Below are 27,588 nucleotides of genomic sequence, written 5' to 3'. Positions count from 1 at the left end.
TTATATTGCATAGCCATAATATTGAGAAATTTCCATATCCCTTTCCCTCTGAAGGAAAAGCTGCAGTTTCCCAGGGGAGGGGTTCTAGGCAGCATTCTCTTACTCCCGTTGAGCCCTCTTCTTCATGGCCTCCCTCTCTGGCCTCTGTTCATTTGTGATGGGCTGTGAGATAACTGGCCCTGGAATGTTCACTTTCCTCCATGGAACTGGTTGGCAGCTGAAGTCTTGACAGGCAGCGCCATGGAAACCCCAAGATTCTATCAGGTGCTGGTAGGTTGGGAGGGAGAATGAAGTCATAAATGAGGCAGTAGCCAATGGGAAGGTTTTTTTTTTTTTAAAGACAGGATTGGGTGGAGAAAATGCCTAGAGCCTAACAGCCGCCATGAAGTCCAAAAGGTAAGCTGGTAAAAGTGGATAATCTTGGCATGGCAGACCCTCTTCTGATGGCACTGATGGCAATGTTTCATTTTTTTTTAATTTCAAGTTATTAAAAAAATTTATTCCCTTTACATTCTGCTCAATGAACCCTCCATCATCTCCTCCTGGTCCCACGTTCCCTCCCTCTTCCCCACTATGCCCCTTGCCCAGTGTTGAGAAAGGGGGAGCCCTTCTCTCATATTAACCTATGCCAGCCTATCAAATCTCATCAGGACTGCCTTTCTCTATGCCTATTAAGGCACCCTGCCAGGGGGTAGTGGTCAGAGAGCAAGTAGCCGAGGCCATGGCAGAGACAGCCCCTGCTCCCTTACTAGGAGACCCATATGGAGACTGAGCTGCCTATCAGCTACATCTAAGCAGGAGGCCTAGGTCCTCTCCATGCATGGTCCTTGTTTAGTGCCTCAGTCTCCACAGGTCTTCCTTGGGCCCAGATTCCTTGGCTGTTTGTCTATTTGTGGAGCTCCTGTCTTCTCCATGTTCTTCTATCCCCCACTCTTCCATAATACTCCCTGATCTCTGCCCAAAGCTTGTCATTGACACTCAGCATCTGCTTTGATCTGCTGGGTGGAGTCTCTCAGAGGACCTCTATAGTAGCCTCCCACCGTTTCCCTCTTTTCAACTGTTTCAAGGTTCTGTTCTATTTGTCCTACCTAGGGTCCTTCATATTATTTGGCTTCTTTAGTTCTGTGGATGATAGTGTGGTTATCCTGTATTATATGGCTAAGATCTACTTGGAAGTGAGTGTATGCCATACATGTCCTGGGTCTGAGTTACTTCACTCAGGATGATCTTTTCCAGCTTCAACCAATGACTGCAAATTTCATGATGTCCTTGTTTTTGATAACTGAATAGTGTTCCATTGTGTAAATGTACCACATGCTTCCCCCCCCCCTTTTTTTTACATTTCTTTTCTTCTTAAAATTTTTTTAGATCATCATTTTATTAGTTTGACAAAGATCTATAGGTCAGAGTGGGTAACTGCTAATGTAAAATTGATGTAGAGCAAAGCTACAGAGTATTTCTTGGTGTCAATAAAATGTCTGGTTAATTATAGGAAAGAATTTTAATAGCAATACATCCTTCTGTTACTTTCACTAGCATGATTAAAATAACTACAATTCTGATTTTTACAGCAAGCAGAATATATAACAGTCTGTGTTATCCACATATTTGTATGAATAGTTTCAAGCTTTGATAGCATTGTTCCTCTGTGGATATAAATATTTGGTTAATATACATATACATTTATATTGAGTATATTACACCTAGATATAGAATTGTTGCTTCATGGAGTAACTTCTTAACTTTTAAAAATATTTTATTTATTAATTTTACATACACATTTATCTTATTACACATAAATACAATAAACTACATGTAGCAAGAAGAGCCATGAAACAATCAGGAATTATAAAAATATTACATTCATAATCTTATGGCAATATGTATTTGGCAATCTTGTAGAAAACATCTTTTCTATCTTGATGAGTCTAAAATTCTGAATGTAAATCAATATCTATCATATCGCATCTCTATCAACTTAAAACATCTATCTAGACCTTAAAACATCTTAATGTCCAAACAACTAAGTTCAATTGTAAAACTAAACTATCTGGATTCTACTCCATCAGAGATTTGAGAAGGAATAAAAATTAATTACTTGAGTAAACAGGAAGTGCAGGTTAGCAACTTCCAAAATGAAAAAATGACAGAGACAGTTTACTGCCTGAACATTCACCCAAAACTCTATAATGTTGGAGCATGATCTTCAGCCTTGTGACTCAGTATATCTGACATACTTGTGAGGCAGGAACTATTGAGGACTTGTTTACCCTGTCTTGGCAGAGTGTGGCTTTCAACTCTGTCTGCATCCAAGCTTGCCAGTTTCAGGGCAGAATTCTGTCTGTGGCTGATACTATGACATTTTGCCCAGTGACTGGTTTGCTGTGTTTGAAGCCATCTTCATAAGGAGATGCTTAGATGCTCATCATCTTCTTTGAGGTAGGCTGGGTGTTGCCAGTAGTTAACCTGTCTTGTTGTCAAAGAATCTTATAAATAATAAAACATCTATAAGTGCCATATTCTGTAGGTCCATGAGTTTTATGAAGACATTATCTATTTTACCTTATCTATCTATAGAATCACATCTATCTGTAAAACATGGGATGTGTATTCCTGTGATAAAAATAGTAATTGACATGACCATGATTTGATCAGCTAACAATTAACCTGTATTACTTAATTATCCTAAACAGCTTGCAATAGCACTTTCAAAGTGTTGGAAGTAAATCGTGTATAGTAATTGATTTGTATGGGTAGAATACCACATATTAGAGTATAAATATATATGATGTGTGTGGAGAATGATCTTAAATTTGAATTCAATACCATTAATTAATTCATAATTAAACTCATGTGTTTTTTAAAAAGATTTATTTATTTATTATTATTTATTTTTATGTATACGGTGTTCTGCCTGCATGTACACCTGCAGGCCAGAAGAGGGCACCAGATCTCATTACAGATGGTTGTGAGCTACCATGTGGTTGCTGGGAATTGAACTCAGGACCTCTGGAAGAGCAGGGGGTGCTCTTAACCACTGAGCCATCTCTCCAGCCCCGACATAATTAAACTTATTTTGCATCAATATACAAAATCTGTGCCAATGAATTAAAAATAACCTTATTTGTGAGTAACGATTAAGGCCTTAAGTTAAGGAGTAGCTTCAATAATCTACTTTTTGTCCTATCAATACTATATATATATTTTCATTCCCCTTTTTTTCTTTTCAGTCCCTATCTCCATAACTATGAAAGATAGATAACGGAAAAGAGACATTCCCTAGTCTTACCTTGTTTTCTCTCGGAATAAGACTTATAACCAACTTTAAAAGAAAATAAACTTCTGTAGCCCAGGTAGGCAACCCAAAACCTAACCAACCCCACTTAGGGGAAATGGGGCATAGTTCTCTTAAGTTTTCTCCCAGCTGATTTGGTGCAAATAATTCTTTTGCAGGGGCCCAAATAAAATTGGGGAAAATGGCTAAACAAAGTGTTCAGAAATTCCAGGGTTAATAGAAGTCCTGAGAGTAGCCATCTGAAATGCTAGACCAATTGGGATAGGAAACTTTCTTCAAAGCTGACCTGGGAGCTGTTCCATGTGCGTAAGAGAAATTAGTCTATAATTCTTTTCCTTTGCTGTGTGTTCATAAGTTTGGGTGTCCTGGTAATTCTGACCTCATAAACTGAATTGGGCAACATTCCTTTTGTTTTCAACATCTGCAATAATTTGAAGAGTATTAGCATTAACTCTTTATTAACAATCTGGTTAGATTTTGTACTAAAACCATCTAGCACTAGGGTTTTTGTTTGGTAGAGTTTTACTGACTGCATCTATTTCACTAGTGGTTATAGGTTTATTTAATTTGTTTATCTGCTCTTGATTTAACTTAGATAAATGGTTCCTATCCAGAAAGTGATCTATTTCTCTAAAAATTTCCATTTGATGAGCGACAGGATATTTAGTATGTCCTCATGATACTCTGGATTTCCTCAGTGTCTTTTATGTCTATGTTTCCCCCTGTTTTTGTGAATTTGGATATTCTCTCCCTACCTTTTAGTTAGTGTGCATAAGCATTAGTCTATCTTGTCAGATTTCTCAAAGAACCTACTGTTGGAGTCATTGATTCTTCTCTTGTTCTGTTTGTTTCCATTTCATTGATCTCAGGCCCAAATATGATTTTTCCCATCTTTTAGTTTCAAATGTGTGAGATTATTCATTTTCTCTCTTTTAATAGGTGCAGTTAACCTCCTGAGAATGAAATTTCCTTCTAGTAACTTCTATAAGGCTCAATTTGTTCATAGATATTGTTTAAAGTTCAATTTACCATGGATTATCTCATGTTCTCCATCTGTGGAAATTGAAGTATTTGCATGTTCTAGTTATCTGTTCTGGCATTTGCAATCTCTTACCGTCTGAGGCACATCTTTTCAGGCCCTTGTGGCAATTAGAGTCTCCATTGGAAATTAAGGTGTAATCTAATAGGTCTGTCTTTATCTGTTACTTGGTCTTTTAAAATTCTTACAGCTTTTAATATTCATTCATTGTTCTGTATGTTTATTGTTTTAATTATTATGTGGTGAGTGGCTTACGTTTCTGGTCCCATCTCTTTTTTGTTCCAAATGTTTCTTGTCCCTTCAAAGGAGAAGATATGTGGGATCCACAGGAGATGGGAATATTATAGGCAGGGAAGGTTGGCAATGATATTTTTCTGCAGAGCTGTGGATGTGACTGGGGCATAATTCTGGGGAATCATGTAGCCTACATGGACCCTTCAGGTAAGTCCTCATAGAGAGTTGATTTCATTATTATTCTGGGTTCATCTCAATGGATCAATGTTAATTTGTGCCAACTTTGTAGTGTTTGTCAATTCCCTAATATTCATTTACTTCTTTACTGTTGTAATGCATTAATTCCTTTGTGTGGCCTCATAAGTGTATTCATCTCTCTCCTAAGCACATAGGTCTTTTTGTCTCAACTTTTCAAGTTTAGACTCAGTGGGTATTTATTTCTGTAGTTTGTGTCTTCAAGGGAAGTTTTACTTCCTTCAAGCATGCAGGTTATCTGTGCTCAATATAATAATCTAGGTTGTCTGTCAGTGCCTTTGTGTGTTAAATAGATTAATCTAAGCACTCCTGGTATTTACAAATAAAACTATAGATTCCACTCTGCTGTGATGCATATGTGAGTGTGTGTGTGTGTGTGTGTGTGTGTGTGTGTGTGTGTGTGTGTGTGTGTATGCGCACATGTGCACTTTAGTTTGTTTCTGCCTGGGTATGATAAACCACTGAACAAAAGTAAGTTGGAGTAAGAATGGGAGTCTTTCATCTTATACTTTACATCTCATTGTCTAAGGAAGACCAGGGAGAAGAACAAGGCAGGACCTTGAGAAAAGCAGAGACCACAGAGGAATTTTGCTGACTGGCATGTTCAGCCTGCCTTACTTAACTAACATTCTTATGTAGTCCAAGTCCACCACCCTATATATAGTACTGACTAGAGTAGACTGAGCCCTTCTCTATTAAGTATTAATAAAGACCCTGTTCCACAGAAAATCACACAGAATAATCGCACAGAGGCAACTACTGAATGGAGGCTTTCTATTTCTTTGTGACTCTGGTTTGTGTTGAGAAAAATGAACTAGTACAGTGTGCATAGGGTTTTCTCTGGTTGTAGACAATGTCTTCTATTTCTTGCCTCTCAGCAGTGTTCATAGTAACATGACGTGGCAAGCTGTTTTCAAGTCTTGTTTTCTTTCTATTCTTCATGTCTGCATTTCCCATTAATAGCAGGGAGTGGAAAGAACACAGAGGATAGAGTTATTGATGGAAGAGTGCATTGTGGGTAGACTTTCTGTCTAATACCCAGAGATGGGTAGTCCTGTATTCATGATAGTCTTAGGAAAGATGTTAATTCAACCTGGCAGTGAAGTGGGATTTTAGTGCCTGTGCTGATCTGTTGGTCTGTTATTGTCACGTTATATATAAAAGTTCTTGACAGTTCTGAGTTCTTCAAAGAAACAAGCATATTGTAGCTATAAAGTGGTAAAGCATCTAAGAGCAAGCCAGGGAAGGGAACACCAAGGAAATAGGTTTAGCCCTGTGTATGGTGTAGCAGTTCCCTGAACACTGAAGCTATCTTTGTAGAGGATGAGGAGACTTTACAGTTCTCATCAGCAGATACAATCTACATGTTCAGAAAAACTGAACTGTAAAGTGCCAGGGCTCCTCCCTCATTTCATAGAAGTGCTCAGCCAATACTGGTGATACACATTCCACACTGGTCTAGGGGCAATCACTGTTCACTGGTTACATGTGATCTGTGAAGATGCAAATTTATTTACATGTGATACCAAGGAAACCCCAAGCTTCTACCAAGTGCTGGTAGGTTGAGAGGAAGAATGTCATAAATCAGGCAGTAGCCAATAGGAAGTTCAGATTCTGAGTTAAAAGACTGGATTGGGTGGAGAAGATGCCAGGAGACAAACAGAAGCCACAAAAACTGAGGTGTGGGCTGGTGGAAAGGTGGTAATCTTGGCATGGCAGAGCCTCTTCCCATGACTTTTAGCCAAGGAGATGGTGGCAGTACTTCTTATCAGGTTTCTTGGTGAACCTGTTTATAGTTGCATGTGAAGATTCACACTGTAACAGAATGTATCCCATCTGTGCACACTGTACATACAGAGAATAGACTTGGGTAGAAGGAGAGGGGCATCTATGATGAGGCAACTCAGTTGAGAGACCCCTTCAGTTGATCTGAGTTATGAGCTGCCAGTATCTGTCCATGACCAAAGGAAGACAACAAAGGGCTCCTTTGTGACTGTGTTGAAGGGCAGGACTGAATGCATTGAATGCATCTTGTAGGGGATGATGAACTTCAAGATTATTCTTCTTGGATTTTGCATAAAGGAGTCCTTCTTCAACTTGTGGTGATCATGGCTAGGCTCACATTTTTATTCTGTTTTCATCTCTTCTTTGTAGGCTTTGATTCTTGGACCAGCTTGTCACTGCACCTGTACACTAGTGTGTGGTGTCACTGTGAACAGTCAGAAGAAGTGGGCTTAATTTCATCTTGAAATGCTTATAAGGTAGGTTCTGCCCTTAGAGGCAAACAGCAGAGCGTATGAGGGGAGGCTGGCTGCACAAGGTGCTAATTTTCTCCCCAGACTCTGCTACCTCTGGATGTTGTCTCTTCTCTAATATTTTTTTCCTAAGATAGGATTTCTTCTGTGACTCATGTTCTTGAATGCAGTGTGCATTTCCCTCTTGCTTTAGACACCTAGACATTCTTTTTGTCTCTCTCTCTCCTTTTTTTTTTTTTTTTTTTAGAATCATTATTGTGAGCCATTGAGTCTGGCTCCCTTCTCTCTTTGTTTCCAAGTGAAAGGAGTGTGGCAGTTACTGTAGCTTCATCCTTACTGCAGCAGGCTTTGTAGAATCTTGAGATTACCACATTTTGTGCAATGCTTGGGTCTGAGACCATCTCTGCACCTCTTCTCAACTGTTTCAGAAAAAGCCTTGGATGATGACAGGACAAAGCACTGACCTGTGAGTGTAGTCATATAGTATTATTGTCATTTTACTGGTACACTTTTAGTAAAATACCTGTAGTGTTTGGTTTTACCCCCATTCTCTGAGCTATCAAATTTCTTTTTCTTGGTTACTCAAGCAGTTTCAGGTATAGCTTCGTTCTTTCTTGTGGAGTGGTGCTAAATCAAAGCAGACATTGTTTGTCTACTCTTACAAATTCAGTTTTCACATTCCACTAGCATATTTTTTCAGGCTGCATCTTTTGTCTAAGGTCTTGTAGCTGAGTTGGTTTTTAGTTTTCTCTTTCAGTAGGCTGTAGAATACCTTCCTACTGTAAGGACACTAGAATAGAGGGTTGAAAGCTCCATGTAGACATCATCTCATCTTCTTATAAAATGAGAATATTGGTGTTGTCCTATCCAAAGCACCCCTCTCTGTCAGGTTGGGAAGAACATACCTTTGCTTAGCAACAGCCTGTTTTACTGATTTCATGTGGTTATGGCAAAAATCTCAATTGAATGCTATGGAGTAACATCACTGGAAGACTTATCAGGTGACAAGGCCTGTTGAGACTCCATTTCCTTCATTTTTATGAGTCCTCATATGTATCCCCTTCAGTGATAAACGGAGGTTTCCAGTTTCCATACCACACCCATAGTGATCACTTTCTGAACTTTCTTCCTCTACCACATCTTGACTGCCATCAACACTCAGCCCAAGTATGCCTTTAGAACATACTATACTACCATCTCCCCAAGAGATCCAAGTGTCCCTCCCTCTAACCTGCTCCTCTTTACCCAACCTCACTGGATCTATGGATTGTAGCTTGGTTATAAATTACTAAAATGCTAATGTCCACTTATGGGTAAATATATTCCATCAATAACTTTCTGGGTTTTGGTTACTTCACTCAGGATAATATTTTTTTAGTTCCATTCATTTGCCTAAAAGTTTTATAATGGCCAGGCGTGGTGGTGCACGCCTTTAATCCCAGCACTCGGGAGGCAGAGGCAGGCAGATTGCTGTGAGTTTGAGGCCAGCCTGATCTACAAAGCAAGTCCAGGACAGCCAAGGCTACACAGAGAAACCCTGTCTGGAAAAAAAAAAAAAAAAAAAAAAGTTTTATAATGTATTGTTTTTTTTTTTTTTTTTTTTTTTTTTTTTTTTTTTTTTTTATAATAGCTGAGTATGACACCACTGTGTAAATGTACCACACTTTGTTTTTCATTTTCTGATGAAGGGCATCTAGATTTTTTACAGTTATTGACTATTATGAAGAATGTCAAACAGTTGAACAAGTATCCTTGTTGCAGGATGGGACATTTTTTTCTGAGGGGAGGATATGCTCAAGAGTGATATATGTGGATCAGGAGGTAGATGGAGTTCAGCTTTCTGTGTAACTGTTATATTGAGTTCAATGGTGGCTATGCCCTCTCCATAGCAATGGAGGAGTGTTCCTCTTGTTCCACATCCTCACCAGAATGATATGGCTCTCATGTTATTGATATCACGCATACTGACAGGTGGAAGATCAAACCTCAGTGTCATTTTGATTTGTATTTCTCTGATGTTTAAAGATATTGATGGTTAAGTGTTTCTCAGCCACTTGAGTTTTGTGTATTGATAATTCTGTTCAGATCTGTCCCTCATTTTCAGTTGGATTATGTGAACTTTTGATACCTAGTTTCTTGAATTCTTTATATATTTGTGAATTTAGTCCTCTTTTGGATGTGGAGTCAGTAAAACTCTTCTCCCATTCTGTAGAATATAGATTTGTCCAATTGACAGCATCCTTTGCCCTAGAGAAGCTTTTCAATTATAGGTGGTACCATTTAAGAGTAAGCAAATAATACAATGAGATTTAAAGTCAATGAGAGTAATTTTAAGACAAATATAACATTTTGAAATTGCTTTAATACTAAATTTTCTGGAGATTTATATTATGTTCTATATCTTTAACTAGTTAATTAATTTTACATCCCAAGTGCAGCTCCCCCATCTCCTCTGCTTAAAATCCTTCCCTCTCACCTCACCTACTTATTATCCACCTGTCCTCCCTTTCTCCACAGAAGAGGCTCAGAAAAATGGAGGCCTCCAGTGGATATGAACAGTCTTAGCATATCAAGTTGTAGGAGGACTGAGCACATCTTCTATTGTGGTTAGGCAAGGCATCTCAGTTAGAGGAAAGGGATCCAGAGGCAGGCAACAGAGTCAGATACACCTCCCTCTCTTGTTCTTAGGTGTTACAGATGAGGATTGAGCTGCAAAACTGTTATATATTTTCCAAGGGCCTAGGTCCATTTCATGTGTGCTCTCTGTGCTTGCTTTTCTTTTCCTTCCTTCCTTCCTTCCTTCCTTCCTTCCTTCCTTCCTTCCTTCCTACCCCATTCTTTCCTTCTTTCCTACCTCCCTATCTCTTTCTTATTTTTATTATTTAATATATATATTCACTCTACATATGCCTCTTCTCCACCTGATCCTTGATCCTTCTTTCCCACCCTCTTCTGGTCTTAGAAAAGTAACAATTCCATCAGCAAAAAGGAACTCTGGTTTCCAAAGGTCTTGTTGCTGGAGACTTTGTCCCTTTTAGGGTAGACCAGAGATGCTGTTGTCCTATCCCTGGACTCACAGGGATTCAGGAAGAAGCTGGCTGGTAGGTTTGCTTATCTGGGCCCAAACGGTGGCCAACAGGAACCAGCAGATCTGGACCCCTGCCTCATTCTGACTGTTGCAGTGAAGCCTTGAGCCATCTAGAAAGCTCTCCATGCTTCTGTGTATGTGATGAGCAAAGAAAATATAGGCATATCAGAGTTTGGACCAATAATGACTTCCAGTCATTTCCATGTTGCTCCTCACTTTGAAAGCAAAAGGAGATGGCAGGTGGCCATATGGTGAGGGATTTACAATGCCACATTTCCTTTCAACCAGCAGAAGTACAAAGTGATTTTTTTCATTTGAACCCATATATGCCTGTGATGTATCTTGTTATTAAGTGAGATAGATGTCATGGCATACACCTTTAATGCCAGCATTTAGGAGATAATGCCAGGTAGCTGTCGGCAGGTATCTGAGTTCAAGTTCAGCCTGGATTATATAGCAAGTTAATTTTATTTTATTTTATTAATTTATTCATATTACGTCTCAATGGTTATCCCATCCCTTGTATCCTCCCATTCCTCCCTCCCTCCCGCTTCCCCCCTACTTCCCTCCCCTATGTCGGTGACTGAGGGGGGCCTCCTCCCCTTTATATGTTCATAGGGTATCGAGTCTCTTCTTGGTGACCTGTCATCCTTCCTCTGAGTGCCACCAGGCCTCCCCATCAAGGGGACATGGGCAGAAGTGGGGCACCAGAGTTTGTATGAAAGTCAGACCTCAGTCTCCACTGAATGGTGGAGAATGTCCTGTCCATCGGCTAGGTCTGGGTAGGGGTTTGAACTTTACTGCCTATATTTTCCTTGGCTGGTGCCATAGTTTGAGCAGAACCTCAGGACCCAGATCCGCCCATCATAATGTTTTTCTTATAGGTTTCCAAGACCCTCTGGATCCTTCTATTTCCCCATTCTCCCATGCTTCTCTCACCTAAAGTCCCAATAGGATGTCCTTCCCTCTGATCCACTTTCCTGGTAAGTAAGGTCTTTCATGGGACATACCCCATGGGCTAGTGTCTCAATATAAGTGAGTATATACCATTTGTCTCTTTTTGCTTCTGGGTGAACTCACTCATGATGATAATTTCTAATTCAATCCATTTGTCCACAAATTTCAGGAATTCCTTGTTTTTTAATAGCTGAATAGTATTCCATAGTGTAAATGTACCAGAGTTTCTTTATCCCTTCTTCTACTGAGGGACACTTAGGCTGTTTCCATGTTCTGGCTATTATGAATAAGGCAGCTATGAACATGGTTGAGCAAATGTTCTTGCTGTGTGTTGGAGCATTTTCTGAGTATATTCCAAGGAGTGGAATAGCTGGGTCTTGAGGAAGCCCTATTCCCATTTTTCTGAGAAAGTGCCAGATCGATTTTCAAAGTGGTTGTACTAGTTTGCATTCCCACCAGCAATGAAGGAGTGTTCCTCTCTCTCCACATCCTTGCCAGCATGTGGTGTCACTTGAGTTTTTGATCTTAGCCATTCTGATGGGTGTAACATGGAATCTCAGAGTCGTTTTGATTTGCATTTCTCTGATGACTAAAGAGGTCGAGCAATTCTTGAAGTGTTTCACAACCATTTGATACTCCTCTGTTGAGAATTCTCTGTTTAGTTCCGAGCCCCATTTCTCAATTGGGTTATTTGGTTTCATGGTGTTTAATTTCTTGAGTTCTTTATATATTTTGGATATTAGACCTTTGTCAGATGTAGGGTTGGTGAAGATCTTTTCCCAGTCTGTAGGCTCTCGCTTTGTTCTCTTGATAGTGTCTCCTGCCTTACAGAAGCTTCTCAGCCTCATGAGGTCCCATTTATTAATTGTTGACATTAAGGCCTGGGCCATTGGTATTCTGTTCAGGAAGTTGTCTCCTGTGCCAATATGTTCCAGGCTCTTCCCCACTTTTTCTTCTAAGTGACTTAATGTCTCTGGTTTTATGTTGAGGTCTTTAATCCACTTGGGTTTGAGTTTTGTGCAACATGCCAAATATGGGTCCAGTTGCATTTTTTTACACATAGACCTCCAGTTAGACCAGGACCATTTGTTGAAGATGCTATCCTTTTTCCATTGAATAGATTTGACTTCTTTGTCAAAAACCAAGTGACCATATGTGTGTGGATTCATATCTCGGTCTTCGATTCGATTCCACTAATCAACCAGCCTGTTGCTCTGCCAGTACCATGCTGTTTTAATTACTATTGCTTTATAGTACAGTTTGAGATCAGGTATGGAGATTCCTCTGGAGCACCTTTTATTGTACAAGATTGTTTTAGCTATTCTGGGTTTTTTGTTTTTCCATATGAAGTTCAGAATTGAACTTTCAATGTCTTTAAAAAATTGTGTAGGTATTTTGATAGGGATTGCATTGAATCTGTAGATTGCTTTTGGTAGGATGGCCATTTTTACTATGTTAATTCTCCTGATCCATGAGCAAGGAAGATCATTCCATCATCTCAGGTCATCTTCAATCTCTTTCTTCAGAGTTTTGAAATTTTTTTCAAACAAGTCCTTCACTTGCTTAGTTAGAGTAACTCCTAGATATTTTATATTGCTTGTGGCTAATGTGAAGGGTGTGGTTTTCCTAATTTCTTCCTCTGCAAGCTTGTCATTTGTGTATAGGAAGGCTACAGACTTTTTTGAGTTAATTTTTATCCAGCCAATTTACTGAAGGTGTTTATCAGCTGTAGGAGTTCTCTGGTGGAATTTTGAGTGTCACATATGTACACTATCATATCATCTGCAAATAGGGATAATTTGACTTCCTTCTTTCCCATTTGGATACCCTTGATCTCCTTTTGTTGTCTTATTGCTCTGGCTAGCACTTTGAGTACTATATTGAAGAGATATCGAGAGAGTGGGCAGCCTTGCCTTGTTCCCGATTTTAGAGGAATTTCCTTGAGTATCTCACCATTTACTTTGATTTTGGCTATTGGCTTGCTGTATATAGCCTTTATTATGTTGAGGAAAGTGCCTTGTATCCCTGATCTCTCTAAAACTTTAAACATGAATGGGTGTTGAATTTTATCAAATGCTTTCTCTGCATCCAAGGAGATGATCATGTGGTTTTTTATTTTTAGTTTGTTTATATGGTGGATTACATTGATGGATTTCCATATATTAAACCATCCCTGCATGCCTGGAATGAAGCCTACTTGGTCATGATGAATGATATCTTTGCTGTGTTCCTGTATTCGTTTTACAAGTATTTTATTTAGTATTTTTGCATCGATGTTCATAAGAGAAATTGGTCTGGAATTCTCTTTCTTTGTTGAATCTTTGTGAGGTTTAGGTATCAATGAGACTATGGCCTCATAGAATGAATTTGGTAATTTTCCATCCATTTCTATCTTTTGGAGTAGCTTGAATAGTATCGGTATTGGCACGCCTTTGAAGGTCTGGTAGAATTCTGCACTGAAACCATCTGGCCCTGGGCTTTTTTTGGTTGGGAGACCATCGATGATTGCTTCTATTTCTGTAGGGGAAATGGGACTATTTAGCTTGTTTATCTGTTCTTCATTCAACTTTGGCAAGTGAAATTGATCAAGAAAATCATCCATTTCCCTTAGATTTTCAAATTTTGTGGCGTATATGCCTTCAAAGTAGGATCTTATGATTCTTTGAATTTCTTCAGTGTCTGTTGTTATGTCTCCCTTTTCATTTCTGATTTTGTTGATTTCAATATTGTCTCTCTGCCTTTTAGTTAGTTTGGCTAACGGTCTGTCTCTCTTGTTGATTTTCTCAAAAGCCAGCTCTTGGTTTTGTTGATTCTTTGGACTGTTTTCTTAGTGTCTAATTTGTTAATTTCAGCCCTGAGTTTGATTATTTCCAGGTGTCTACTCCTCTTGGGTGTTTCTGCTTCTTTTTTTTGTTCAAGGGCTTCCAGTTGTGTTGTTAAGATGCTTATGTGCGATGTTTCCAATTTCTTTTTAAAGGCACCTAGTGCTATGAATTTTCCTCTTAGCACTGCTTTCATTGTATCCCACAAATTTGGGTATGTTGTTCCTTCATTTTCATTGAATTTCAGAAACTCCTTGATTTCTTTCTTTATTTCTTCTCTGACCCAGGTGTCATTTAGCAGAGAGTTGTTTAGTTTCCATGTACGTGTAGGCTTTTTGTTATTTCTGTTGTTGTTGAATTGCAGCCTAAGAGCATGGTGATCTGATAGGATACAAGGTATTATTTCAATCCTCTTGTATCTATTGAGGCTTGCTTTGTGACCTACGATGTGATCAATTTTGGAGAAGGTTCCATGGGGTGCAGAGAAGAAGGTATATTCTTTCTTGTTTGGGTGAAAGGTTCTATAGATATCTGTTATATCCATTTGACCCATGGCATTGGTTAATGATGTTATTTCTCGGCTTAGTTTCTGTTTCAATGACTTATCCTTCAGTGAGAGTGGGGTGTTGAAGTCTCCCACTATTATTGTGTGGGGATCGATGTGTGGTTTAAGCTTTTTTAGGAGATCTTTTACAAATGTGGGTGCCCTTGTATTGGGAGCATAGATGTTCAGAATTGTGATGTCATCTTGGTTGACTTTACCTTTGATGAGTATGAAGTGTCCTTCCTCATCCCTTTTGATTAATTTTGGTTGAAAGTCTATTTTTTTTTATACTAAAATGGCTACGCCTGCTTGCTTCTTGTGACCATTTGCTTGGAATATTTTTTTTCCAACCTTTTACCCTGAGGTAATGCCTTTCATTATGGGTGAGATGTGTTTCTTGAATGCAGAAGAATGTTGGATCTTGTTTATGCACTCATTCAGTTAGTCTGTGTCTTTTTATTGGAGAATTGAGCCCATTGATATTGAGAGATATTAATGACCAGTGACTGTTCAGAGTCTTAATTTTGATGTTGTTTCCAGTTGAGCGTTTGTGTAGTTGTGTTTTTGCCATGGGATAGTTATCTATTTCCTGGGTAGTTTTGGTTGTAGCTTGACCCTTTGGGATGGAGTTTTCCTTCTAGTACCTTCTGTAAGTCTGGATTTGTGGATAGGTACTGTTTGAATTTGTTTTTGTCATGGAGTATTTTGTTTTCTCCATCAATGGTTATTAATAGTTTTGCTGGGTAAAGTAGTCTGTCCTGGCATCTGTGGTCTCTTAGGGTTTGCAGGATCTCTGTCCAGGCCCTTCTGGCTTTTATGGTCTCTGCTGAGAAGTCTGGTGTAATTCTGATAGGTTTACCATTAAATGTTATTTGGCCCTTTTCCCTTGCAGCTTTTAATACTTTTCCTTTGTTCTGCATGTTTTGTGTTTTGATTATTATGTGGCGGGCAGTTTTTTTTCTGGTCAATTCTATTTGGTGTTCTGTAGGCCTCTTGTATGTTTATAGGCATCTCTTTGTTTAGATTGGGGACATTTTCTTCTATGATTTTGTTGAGAATAGTTTCTGGGCCTTGGAGTCTGATATCTTCTCTTTCTTCAATGCCTATTATCCTCAAATTTCTTCTTTTCATGGTGTCCTTAATTTTTTGGATGTTTTGTGTCAGGAGTTTTCCAGATTTGGCATTTTCTTTAATGGTTGCTTCAAGATCTGTGATTGTATCTTCTAGACCTGAGATTCATTCTTCCATCTCTTGGATTCTGTTAGAAAAGCTCACCTCTGTGTTCCTCGCCTTCTTCTCGTTTTTCTTCTGTCTGTGTGTTTATCATTGAATCCATTTTCATTTTCAGATCTTGAACTGATTTTTTGATTTCTTTCATCTGATTGTTTGTATATTCCTGAGTTTCTTCCATTGCCTCTTTATAGGTCGTCAGAGCTTGAACCGTTTTATTTATTTCTTTCATCTGGTTGTTTGCATTTTCTTGCAATTTTTCCAGTTCCACTCTATGTGCTTCTTTTATTTATCTCACCCTTTTGGCTGTGTCTTCCTGCATTTGATTATGAATTTTATTTGTTTCCTCCATTATCATACTCATTACTAAGGATTTGAGATCATTTTCTTGTATTTCCGTTGTATTTGAGTTCTCTGGGTTGTTTTCTTTGGGGTAGCTGGAGACTGGAGACGCCATGCTGTTTTGGGTTTTTTTGCGTATGCTTTTTCGCTGTCCTTTAGACATCTTGCCATCTTTGTTTTTGTTGGGTAGCTTCCAGAGTTGGATGGAGGGGGTCTGATAATAGATTCACTTGTTTTTTTCATGATTTCCCTAGGCTGGAAGCTCTAATGCTTCATTAGTGTGGATGTTAGGAGGTTAGCCCTGTTGTTTTGGACTCTCACAGCCAGTGATCCTCAGCTCCCCTGTGCTGTGGGTCCTGCAATCGTTCTGGGTCTCTGAATGAGCGTTGGGTCAGGCCAAGGTGTCCACAGCCTTCTGTGTCCCCGGCCAAGTCCAGCCAGGAACACTGGGCCTGTACCACGGGCCGAACTCAGCTAGATTCTCAGGGCCTGAACCATCTGCTGAGCTCAGCTTGGGATTCTGGGCCCAAAATGCACACAGAGTCCAGCCAGAATTTTTGGGCTAGGACTGCGCACCAAGCTCAGCTAGGGGCTTTTGGCCCAAAGTGCGTGCTGTAGTCAGTTATTGACTCAGGGCCCGAACTGTCTGCCAATCTCAGCCAGGAATTCTGGATTCAAACTGCACACTGTGTCCAACCGGAGTCTTAGAGCTGGTGGAACTGAGTGTTCTGCCCAGCCTGCATCACAGCAAGAGAACTGTGGCTGCACCGAGTTAGGGTCTCCGGTGGAGCTGAGCGCTCCGCCCAGCCTGTGTCACAGCAGGAGAACTGCGGCTGCACTGAGCCAGCACCTATGGTGGAACTGAGCGCTCTGCCCAGCCTGCGTCACAGCAGGAGAACTGCTGCTGCGCTGAGCTAGCACCACTGGTGGAACCGAGAGCTCCGCCCAGCCTGCGTCACAGCAGGAGAACTGCAGCTGCACCTAGCCAGCGTCTCTGGTGGAACCGAGTGCTCTGTCTAGACTGTGTCACCACAGGGGAGCTGCCGCTGAGCTGAGGTGGTGCCTAGGGTGGAACTAAGCGCTCTGCGCAGCCTGCACCACAGCAGAGGAGCTGTGGCTGCGCTGAGTCAGTGCCCCGGGCAGAATTGCTTGCTGAGATGAGCCAGAACTCGGGACTCTGGGGCCGAACTGTCCCCCGAGTCCAGTCTGGGTCCCAAGGCACCACACAACCCAAATCCTGCCCAGAGTCCCCTCTCCCACAGCAACACCCACCAGCCACCACACCAATTGCCTCTGCAGGAAGGCTCTGAGCTGCAAACCTCAGCCACCGCCGCTGGTGCCGCTGGTGCCACTGCTGCTGCTTCCTCTGCTGCTGCTGCTCTGATCCCAGAAAATCCACGCTCCTCCCATGTGCAGAGGCATGCAGGTCCTCCGCACCCTAGTCCCTCTGAACCGTGGAGCACTCCTGCTGCCGCGGTGTGAGGACCCCGGTGTTCCTGGCTCAGAAATCTGTGCAATTCCCTGAATTGTTCACTGGAGCCTCCAAACACGGTCCACACTGCTCACCACCATCTCGGATCCTCCCTTTTTGTCTTAATATCTTTTTTGGTAGAAGCTTTTCAAGGCTAGATTTCTTCTCTTTAAAAGAGTAGTGGTGGCCTTTTGCCTTCAAGTCTTTCCTTCTGGCCAGGTATATTCACAATGAGCTCTTGGCTCAGACCAAGGGGAAAATCTGAAGGTGATGATGCAACATCAGTCGTATTAACCCAGGAGCTGTTCACCCAAACTCCTTTGCACAAGAGAAATGAACAGAGGAGCATCAGACATGCTTATCCCACTGATACAGGAGGTTTATCCTAAAAGTCACTGGGAGGTGCATGCTGTCAGGTAGGTCCTTGTGTAAGGAGGAAGGTTTGTCTGTAAGGTGAGGATGGAGAACCAAAAGCTTTTCTCTGGGGTCATTATCATTTGTCTTGTTGGCCATTCACACAAAAACAGGGTAAGAAGGTCAAGAACATCAGGCTCAACTCTGAAACAAGCTCTTCCTGCAAAGTCCCCAGAGAAGCTAACCCAGGGCCTTGAACACTACATGCCTTCTGGGGCATGGAAGGCTGTGTGGCTAAAGAGCATTATACAACACTGGTAAAGACTGCCTTTACACATTTGGTTTCTGGTGAGTGAAGTATTTCAAGATCACAGCCTTGCACTGCAGATGACCCTGTCTTGTTACCTCAAGTGTGCTCTGCTTGACTTCAGGAAGGCATTTACAAGGTCCTCACCCCACTGGGTTTCCAGCTTCTGCTCAGAGACATGGTGGTGTGGCTCATGGTTCTACTCTCAGACTCTAGGGCCCTCATAACCAGTCCCTGAGAGCGGCTATCTTTGGTGGCCCATCTGTCTATCCACCGAGGCTCTCAATTTTTTTTCTCTTCTAAGTGTTTGCTAAACACAACAGCCAAGATGTAAAAGAAACAGTTATATGCCAGTTGTGACACTGTCTCACCTTATAACTAGGTCAAATACTGACTTCCTGTCCTGCTTCTTTGAGGTTACTGTACTGGGGATTCAAAATTCTTTTGTAATGCCAGACTAGTCTAATCCTTGTGGGGTGGGAAGTTTAATCAGTCATGACCACTAGGCCAGCTTAAAGTGGAAGGGAGCTGGGGTTGTTAGGGAAGTGAGCCATTCCAGCACTAGGAGAAACTGTCTAGAGGTTCTAAGAGGGACATGTCCTTTGAGGAGGAATTCTGACAGTGAGCATCACATTGCTCCTTCCTTCCTTTTCAGCCTTTGAACTGTGTGTGGCTACTCTTGGAAAGGTTAGCCCCAAGCTCACTTGCAGGCAAAAACCACGAAGTACACCTCAGGCACTATTCACTCTCTGCAACAGGACACAGCAATGTCAAGTTACATGGATTCCTAGGGAGGGCTGGGTGAAAGGCCTTCACAGTTGCACCAGCCCTGAAAACACTCTAGTTTCACCCCTTCTAAAGTTGGGGTTGCAACAGTCTGTTCCTCACTGGGCAACAGGCTCCTCATTTTGCCTTCATCTGCTGCATCTTTCCTGGGGGTGTGTCTCTTGTCTGTGCCATTTTTGTACCAACCTGACTACAAAGACAAGACTAAAGCTAACTGCCAGCTTTATGTTTGTGTGTCAATGGTGACTGATGCCCTCTCTGTTTTAAAGCAGGGAGTGAAAATACAGAACATACAATCTTTGAGGAAATACAAAGCAGGGATAGCTAAACAATCCATCATTGATATCAGGACAAGTTGGCTCTTTTCATTACATACCTGGTGTTTCTTTCACAAGCAAGTAAAATTCAAGGTTTATTGGCCACTTAAAACCTTTATTTCAAGGATATGTTCTCTTTATGAGCCAAAGGTAAGCCCTGTCAAAGCCTGGCAAAGTATGCTGAAACAGCCAAATAGAAGTTATAACATTTTTTTATGAACTGTGCTGAGGGCTGAGCAGGATACAGAAGCAAGATAAAAACAGGTTTTAGGTGGGCACTGGCTGTCATTTTCTACAGAGTGGGAGATGACATGAAAGTAAAAAGTCCAAGTCCCTCAGAGCTGACTCTGGTACACTAAGAAAAAAGCCTGGCACATGAAGACATCAGCACAAAAGATCTTGCTGGAGCCTAATATACTGACTGTGAAGATGAGGAGTATTCCCTGGAAAAGGACAGCTAGACCAGTCTTAGAAGACATTAAGCACCTTTGCCATCACCTCTACTGCTCCCAGTCCAACTTTGAAATATGGTACTTGCACATTGTGCTCTTTGGCTTTTTTTTTTTTTATGAGAAAAGACACAGTAGATCACACCTGGGGATGAAACACAAAACCAGAAAAAATAGCTACTTTTTCTTAGGAGTGAGTACAATAGCCAAGGCTTATCTAACTATGATAATTACTACCCTTATTCAGAGAAGGAAGACTGGGTTAGTATGAAAGATCAAAGCTTTTTTGGATGACCCTTTTATTTACTCTATAGTGCTGGGGGATTAAACTCAGATGTGTTTAATGCATGCCAGGCAAGTAGTTCACCATGGATCCATAACCCCTGACCTCTTGCATGCTGCTAATCAGTCTTCATCCCCCCTCCCTCCCCCTCCCTCATTTTCTTGCTTCTTTGTTTCTTTCTTTGTTTCTTTCTGTCTTTCCTGAGACAAGGTCTGTCTTTGAATCCACTACGTATCCCACAGTGGTCTCAAACCCACAACTGTCCTGTCTCAGGGTTCTAAGGGCTAGTTGTTGGGATTATACACATGTACCACCATGCTTATCTCAGATACATTTTACTCTTTCATCTGACAGGTTTGTCCTAGAAATTCCTGTGATGTGGTTTAAAAAGAGCACTCCTCAAGAGCGCAAGAACAACACAAAAAAATCTATTGAGTTAATTTACCTGGGCTCACAGAGACTGGACCTCCAACCAAGATCATCATGGTATAGACTTAGGCTTTCTGCATATATGTTACAGATGTGCAGCTTGGTCTTCTTGTGGGACTCCTAAGAGCAGGAGCAGGGCCTGCCTTTGTATACCTTTATCCTAGCTAGGCAGCTGTGGTTATCGATCATAGGAGACGATGCAGCTAGTCCTACTCCAACTTGATATGCCAAGAGAGGGTTGGTATCTTTGGAGGCCTCCCCTTTTCTTCCAATAAAGCTTCCACAAGAGACTGCTCATATAATATGGTGTTGGCAATATGAAGTATTCCACCTTCTTTGTATTTTGGCATGAAGTCTCCCTAAGTATAGAAACTAGGTCTAATGCATGTCCTATGCATACCATTCTATGGGATGGGCTATATTAATGATTTACATATCAGAGTAGATGTCAGCAATATTTGTGTTAGGACTAGAACTTGGTGTCCAAAAACAGAGGAGTAGATAAGGAAGTTTCACACACAGTGGAATGATTTTCACCTAAAATGGTAATGAAGTCACATTGTTTGCAAGAGAATATATGTAGCTGGAGATAATTTTTTGCACCAAATGCATTCAGGCCCACAAAAAAATCCCCTTATGATTTTTCTCATATATGGAATGTAGATTATCAAGACATATAATCCACTCATGAAACTGGAGGCAATGCTGTGCAGAAGAACACGGGTGACTATGGATTGTGGTGAGAAGTAAGGAATGTGCAGGTCTTGGTAAGAGAGTTACAGTGCTCAGTAAGGAAAATACACTTCAATAAAAATAAAACATGTTCAGTGAATAGTACAATCAGAAGTAAAATCAACAACAATAATTTTAATATAAGTACAATATTTTAATTGCTTTAATACTAATGTAATATGACCAAGAGAGTGGAGCAGAGGATTAATATCTAGAATATTTACAATTTCATAATACATTTAAATCATAGGATACAAGGCAACTTAGTCTGTTGAGGGTAAAAATAGACAGTCCTCAAAAAAGTGTGAATGCAGCATGAAGATATTCAGATTCAGGAGGAATCAGAGAAATGAACAGTGAAGCTCCAGGAGATGTCATCCACAGTCTGAGCTTGGTGTCCAAGAGCATTGGTCTGGGTGAGGAAAATGGAATGTACCTAGGGAAGTATTTTCAGCCATAAAGAAAGTGAAATTATGTTGTATATGGAAACCTGGATTTCATGGAAAATCTTTTCCAATCTCTTTGGAGTTCTTTCCATCTTACACCTATCAAAATGGCTGAGATAAAAAACTCAAATGACAACACATGCTAGTGAGGATGTAGAGGAAGGGGAACACTCCTCCATTGCTGGTGGGAGTACAAAGTATAACCACTTTGGAAATCACTCTGGTACTCTCTCATACAATTGGGAATAGTTGAAGACCATGTAGCTTAGTTTTACAATGAAGATTAATTGTTTAGGGGCTAAGATGTTTTTAGGTCTAGGTAGATGTTCAAAATTGATAATGATAATATGTGGTGGAGATTAATTTATAGTCAGAAAGTTAGATGCACCAAGATAGGAAAGATATTTTCTTCAAGCCTGTCAAGTACAAATAGCCAAAACACTAAGAATGTAACATTTATATAATTCCTGATTGTGTCATGGTTGTTCTTGCCATAGGTAATCTATTGTTTATATGTGTAATAATATAAAAGTATATGTACAAAAATAAAATAATTTTTAAAAAGTAAAAAAAAAAAATTGGGAATAGTGCTACTTAAAGACCCAGCTCCTCCACTCCTTGGCATATACCTGAAAGCTGTTCTACCACACAAAGACATTTACTCAACTATGCTCACAGCAGCCTTAAACATAATAGCCAGAACCTGGAAACAACCTAGATGTCCCTCGACCAACAAATGAATAAAGAAACTGGTGCATTTACACAGTAGAATACTATTCACCTATCAAAAATAAGAAAACTTGATATTTCCAGGCAAATGAACTAGAAATGATGATCCTGAGTGAGGTAACCCAGACCTAGAAAAACACACATGGTATATACTCACTTATAAGTGGATATTAGCCCAACAGTGACATCCTCTGAGAGATTTCACAGCCAGACTCTTGGTGAAGAGCTGCAAATTGTATGGAAGAGTTTGAGAGTTTGGGGATGGAAAGACAGGAGTTCAGGGGGAGTTGTCAGGAGCTCCACAAGGAGACTATCAAAGCTGGCTGATCTGGACCCAGGGGGTCTGTAGAAACTGATGCACTAATAAAGGACATTGCAAGCAGAGGACCTAGACCCCTGTTCAGATGTAGCCAAAGTACATCTTATTCTCTACAGAAGGAGAGGGTGGAGCAGGGGGACTGCCTCTAACAAGAACTCTGGTGCCCTTGATTTGTTCATTGCCCCTTAGGGGAGAAGCCCAGTGGGAGCACAGAGGAAGGGATACAGACCATCCAGATGAGACCTGACAGGCTGCAGTTAGTCAGTGAGAGAGGAGGACTCCACCTATTAGAGGTCTAGGGGAGGGGAATAGAATGGAAAAGGGAGGGATGGAGGGTGGAGACAGGAAGATAAGAGTGAAGGGATTACAATAGGGATGTAATGTGAATAAATTAAAATAATAAAACATTAAAAAAAGAAATCTGGATTTCATTCAGGCCTGATGAGATGGGTCAGCAGATTAGAATACTTGCTGTTCTTGCATGGTCTCCAGGCAGAATTTCCTACACTCTCATAGGGGCTTTCAACCTTTCTTAATCCTAAAACCAGAGTTCTGATGCCCCCCCTTGCCATGTATGGCCATGGAACACATGTGTTGCCAAGGTACATATACAGTGGGATACAAAAAATAAATAAAATATTAAATGGATGCATTCTAAAATGGATGCAACTTGAGACAAACATATTAACATTACAAAACCCATCTAATAAAAATAGTCATCCTGATATGTTTCTTCTCATATGTGAGTACTAGATTGTATATAGATGAAAGCATGTATTTAATTTCATGAAATATCAGGAAGAGATCTTTCTCCTAATAATGATGACTAAGGGCTGAGGTGAGAATTTCCAAATGGGAGGAACTGTCGTAACAGCTTGAGTGTGTTGAGTTTATATATAAACTTTAGAAAATGTACCATGTTCAGTGTCTAGTACAATGAAAGAAAAGTCAAGGAGAATAATTTCATTACAACTGAATGATTTGATGAATTGCTTTAATATTAAATGAACATTTTCAGAGTTTTATGTCATAAGCTATATTTATATACATATATTACACTGCCAACTTTAATAACAATTAATAATACATGAATTATGAGAAAACAAAAAGGCTTCTATATATACTATGGATTAAATGACTTAAATTTCTCTAGTCAATTTTACTGTCTTCAAATATATACAAGTATTGTAGAAAATAGGTCTGTTTATGTAAATGCAAAGGTCAGAATATTCATCTACATACTTACATATACACTTATATCTGTACACATTCATATAACACTCTATATTCCATGAATAAATCTACATTGATGTCTATATTTATCCTTGCCCATGCTGAAAAGGAACTTGTTACAAACATCTGGCCTGCTCTTACATTGCATAGCCATAATATTGAGAATTTCCATATCCCTTTCCCTCTGAAGGAAAAGCTGCAGTTTCCCAGCAGAGGGGTACTTGGCAGCATTCTCTCACTCCTGTTGAGCCCTCCTCTTCATGGCCTCCCTCTCTGGCCTCTGCTCTTTTGTGATGGGCTGTGAGATAACTGGCCCTGGATAACTTTCCTCCATGGAATTGGTTGCCGGCTGAAGTCTTGCAGCAGATACTGGGTTTGAGGTTTGGCAGGTGATGGTGCCTTGTTCCTGGCAGCAGAAACAAGCTCCCTCTGGAGTGAAGTGTGAAATGATGCTCTGTCGGGTGCAGGCCTTGATGCAGCAGACTGAGGCACAGTGCCAGACTGGATGGCGTTGGGTACATTAGGTTGTGAGGCACTGCTGGAAATGGGCAGAGTTGGCTTAGCAAAGACCATCAAAATTGTGCTGGCAGAAGGCTGCTGGGATGGCCTGAGTGGAGTAGGCTGAGCTGTGTAGGAATGAGGCTGTGAAAGGTAAGCTGCAGTGGGCCTCCCTGCAGCCAGGGAAAGATTCTTTCTAGAAACACATCTGGCTTGAGGCTTGTCCAGGGTTGGGAAAGGCAGAGGTGCTATCTTGACTTTCCAACATGGGGGTAGCTCATAGTGGGATGAGCTTGAACACACCATGTGAGCACTGCTCTCTGATCTCTGTGCCTTGCCTAGGGTTTTGTCAGGGTCTTGGCCCTCAAGTGTCACATCCATCAGGAATGCAATGGGTAGGCCTGGCCTGGGATCTTTGTTGCTTCTTGAGGTTCCCAGAGCCCAGGAGAAGCATGTGCTTGTTTTCTTCTCACTCTTCTTCCCCAGTGGGTGAAAGATGTGCACGGACTCCAGCATGTGCATGCCGAAGTGGGTTCTAGGCTTTTTAAAGCTGTTATGACTGAGCTCAGGAGGATTCTTCTTACTCCTGGTCTTGGGGATGGTGGGCTTCTCTTCTGCCTTGACTCTGCTCCTCGACTGCATAAGCTCCTCTGTTTTCTTGTAATTGTTTTCTCTGGTCTACTTGGTCATGTTGTGCTCCTGTCCCCTAGGTGTGTTGAGCCTGGGTGCCCCTTTCTGAGCTTTTCCCTCCAAGGCCTTGGCCCTGTTGACAATAGCCCTGTCAATGACTCCAGCACTGCCCACAGATCCCCCTCCCTTCACAGTTCCCAGTGCTGGACTTTGGCCTGAGGAGCTCCATCAAGCAACTCAGAGACTTCATGGTCTTTCTTCCTCACCTGCTCTGATGGTCCACTAATAACCCTTGAGATGCTCTTGGCCCAATCCCTCCTGATAACTGTGGAGACTTTAGATTTGGTTGCTGTGGGATCTTGCACTTCTAGGTCTGTGAGGGAGTTCATTAGTTGTGGAAGTTGGACATCTGCAACCAGTGTTTTGATGTCTGCAAAGTTGACAGTGGACATCATCAAACTGTCCCATTTCCCTTGCTCTTCTAGACCAAGGATGCTGCCTCCCATGCTGTTATTGTCAGAAGCAGGCTTCTGTGCTAAACTCACAGCATCAGTGCAGTGCAGATGCTGCTGTATGTCAGGGTGTCCTAAAGGGAGGAGTGATGTTTCTTGGTTTTCTTTCATGCTCTCATCCACATCTGGAGGCATTGAAAGCTAAGCTTTAGTCTCATTCAATCTTTTATTCTCTGTTTGTTCCAGGCTTGGAGATGGAGCCCAGGCTAGAAAATCTGAAGAACTGTGGATGGTGGCTGATGAGGTACTGTCTTTGTCCACAGTTGATGTCCTCATTTTAGAAACCTAGGTACAGGTGTTGTATAATTCTGGACTCTGCAACAGACAGAGTGTCTGATCTGAAAGTGGCAATCAGAGGGACATCTCCTTTTCCACTGAAAAAGAGTCAAGGAAGAAGTCAGGGCCTTGTAAGTAAGATACTCCCCCACCCTCCTTTCACAACACCACAGCACTCAGGCCCTTTTATCTGTGTGGAAGGCATTCCTATGCGCTCTACTTGAGCAGGACTGATAGTGTTTCTGTCCACAGGCAGATGATGAATGTTCCATTTCTGCTTACGATGCCTTGTGATGTTTTCTCACGTTTTGGTGTTGCTTTGTGTTTGGGTACTGTGTGCATAGTCACCATGGGTATGGTAACCCAATTCCCTTGATGTGTTCTCCTCTGTTGCCTTCCCATTTCTCTTTCAGACAGTGATTCTCATTTTCTAAGAACTTTGCTATTAGGCAGGTTATCTGGCCCATTAGTCACAAGAACTTACCTGACTCTGCCAACTTCTTTCATTTTATGACATTACTCAGATGCCCCCAGATGCCTGGTTTTTTAATGTGGGTTTAGGCATCTAAGGTTCATTGGACACTGCTGTGAGGCAAGCCTTTCACAAAACAAGGTTTCCTTGAGACCACATTTCACAAACTTCTTATAAGTACATGACATTTGATTTAAGAAATTAACCTTTGGGTTTGGTGTGATACAGTATTAGAGAACATGTTTATTATTGTATAATCTTGGCCATGGATTACCTCTGAAGTACCACAGCAGAAGAAAAAAGAAGCAGCAGCTTTGGCCAACATAGGAATTGTCCATGGGCTGCCCCTAATCCTGTCTCTACAGTTTTTGTGTAAGAGAATGCTGTGAGAAGTGCTTGGAATGTGGGAGGAGTACCTTCTCCAGGTCAGATTTGAGCTGCAGTACTCTGGAGGAGGATTTCAACTCATGGGAAATCTAGTGGCATGCAAATGAAAAGCCCTTCATGTTTTCTAGAGCACCGAGCAATAGACGAGGAAGGTGATGATTATAGTTAATGCATTGGATTGATTAGCATTAGTAGTGACATGCTTGACTCTGGTGACCTTAGTGGGCACTACTTGATGAAGGATAGATGCCACATACTATGGCTCTACCTTTTCTCCCTTGGTGGAGCTACCTTGCCAAGCCACATGGGAAGAGGATGCTCTCAGGCATGATGCCACTGGATATGTTGGTGTGGGTGGGTGGGTGGGTGCGCTTCATCCAGGGGTTAGGAGAAAAAGTGAGGAAGCATAGGACTGCTAGGAGAGGAGGGAGGGGCCTATGACTGGGATGTAAAATGAATAATTAACCAAGTGGATTAGAAACCTCTATAAAAAAAAATGAGATACACTAAGTTTGTTAGAAGAAAAAGTAGGGAAGAGCCTTGAGCTCATTGCCACAGGAGACACCTTCCAGAACAGAACACCAATAGCTCAGGCTGTAAGGTCAACAATTAATAAATGGGACCTCATGAAACAGAATCTTCTGTAAAGCAGAGGTCACTATCAGCAGAAAAAAAAAAAAAAAAAACCAACAGCCTACAGACTGAGGAAAGATCTTTTCCAATCCTACATTTGAAAAAGGGCTAATATACAAAATGTATAAAGAACTCAAGAAATTAAACACCATCAAACCAAAAAACCCAGTTAAAAATGGGGTTTAGAGCTAAATGGGGAATTCTCAACAGACGAATAATGAATGGCTGAGAAACACTTAAAGAAATACTCATTTGAATAAGGGC

General features: G+C 41.0%; 1 pseudogene; it reads right to left on the bottom strand.

Annotated features, from left to right (window-relative positions):
* On the bottom strand, positions 1-25,832 carry LOC127192355 (uncharacterized protein C2orf78 homolog; annotated as a pseudogene).
* Between the last annotated feature and the right edge of the window lie 1,756 nt (positions 25,833-27,588).

This window comes from Acomys russatus, chromosome 7 (assembly GCF_903995435.1).
Source record: "Acomys russatus chromosome 7, mAcoRus1.1, whole genome shotgun sequence".
In the NCBI taxonomy this organism is placed as follows: Eukaryota; Metazoa; Chordata; class Mammalia; order Rodentia; family Muridae; genus Acomys; species Acomys russatus.
This window is presented reverse-complemented; position numbering and strand designations above follow the sequence as displayed.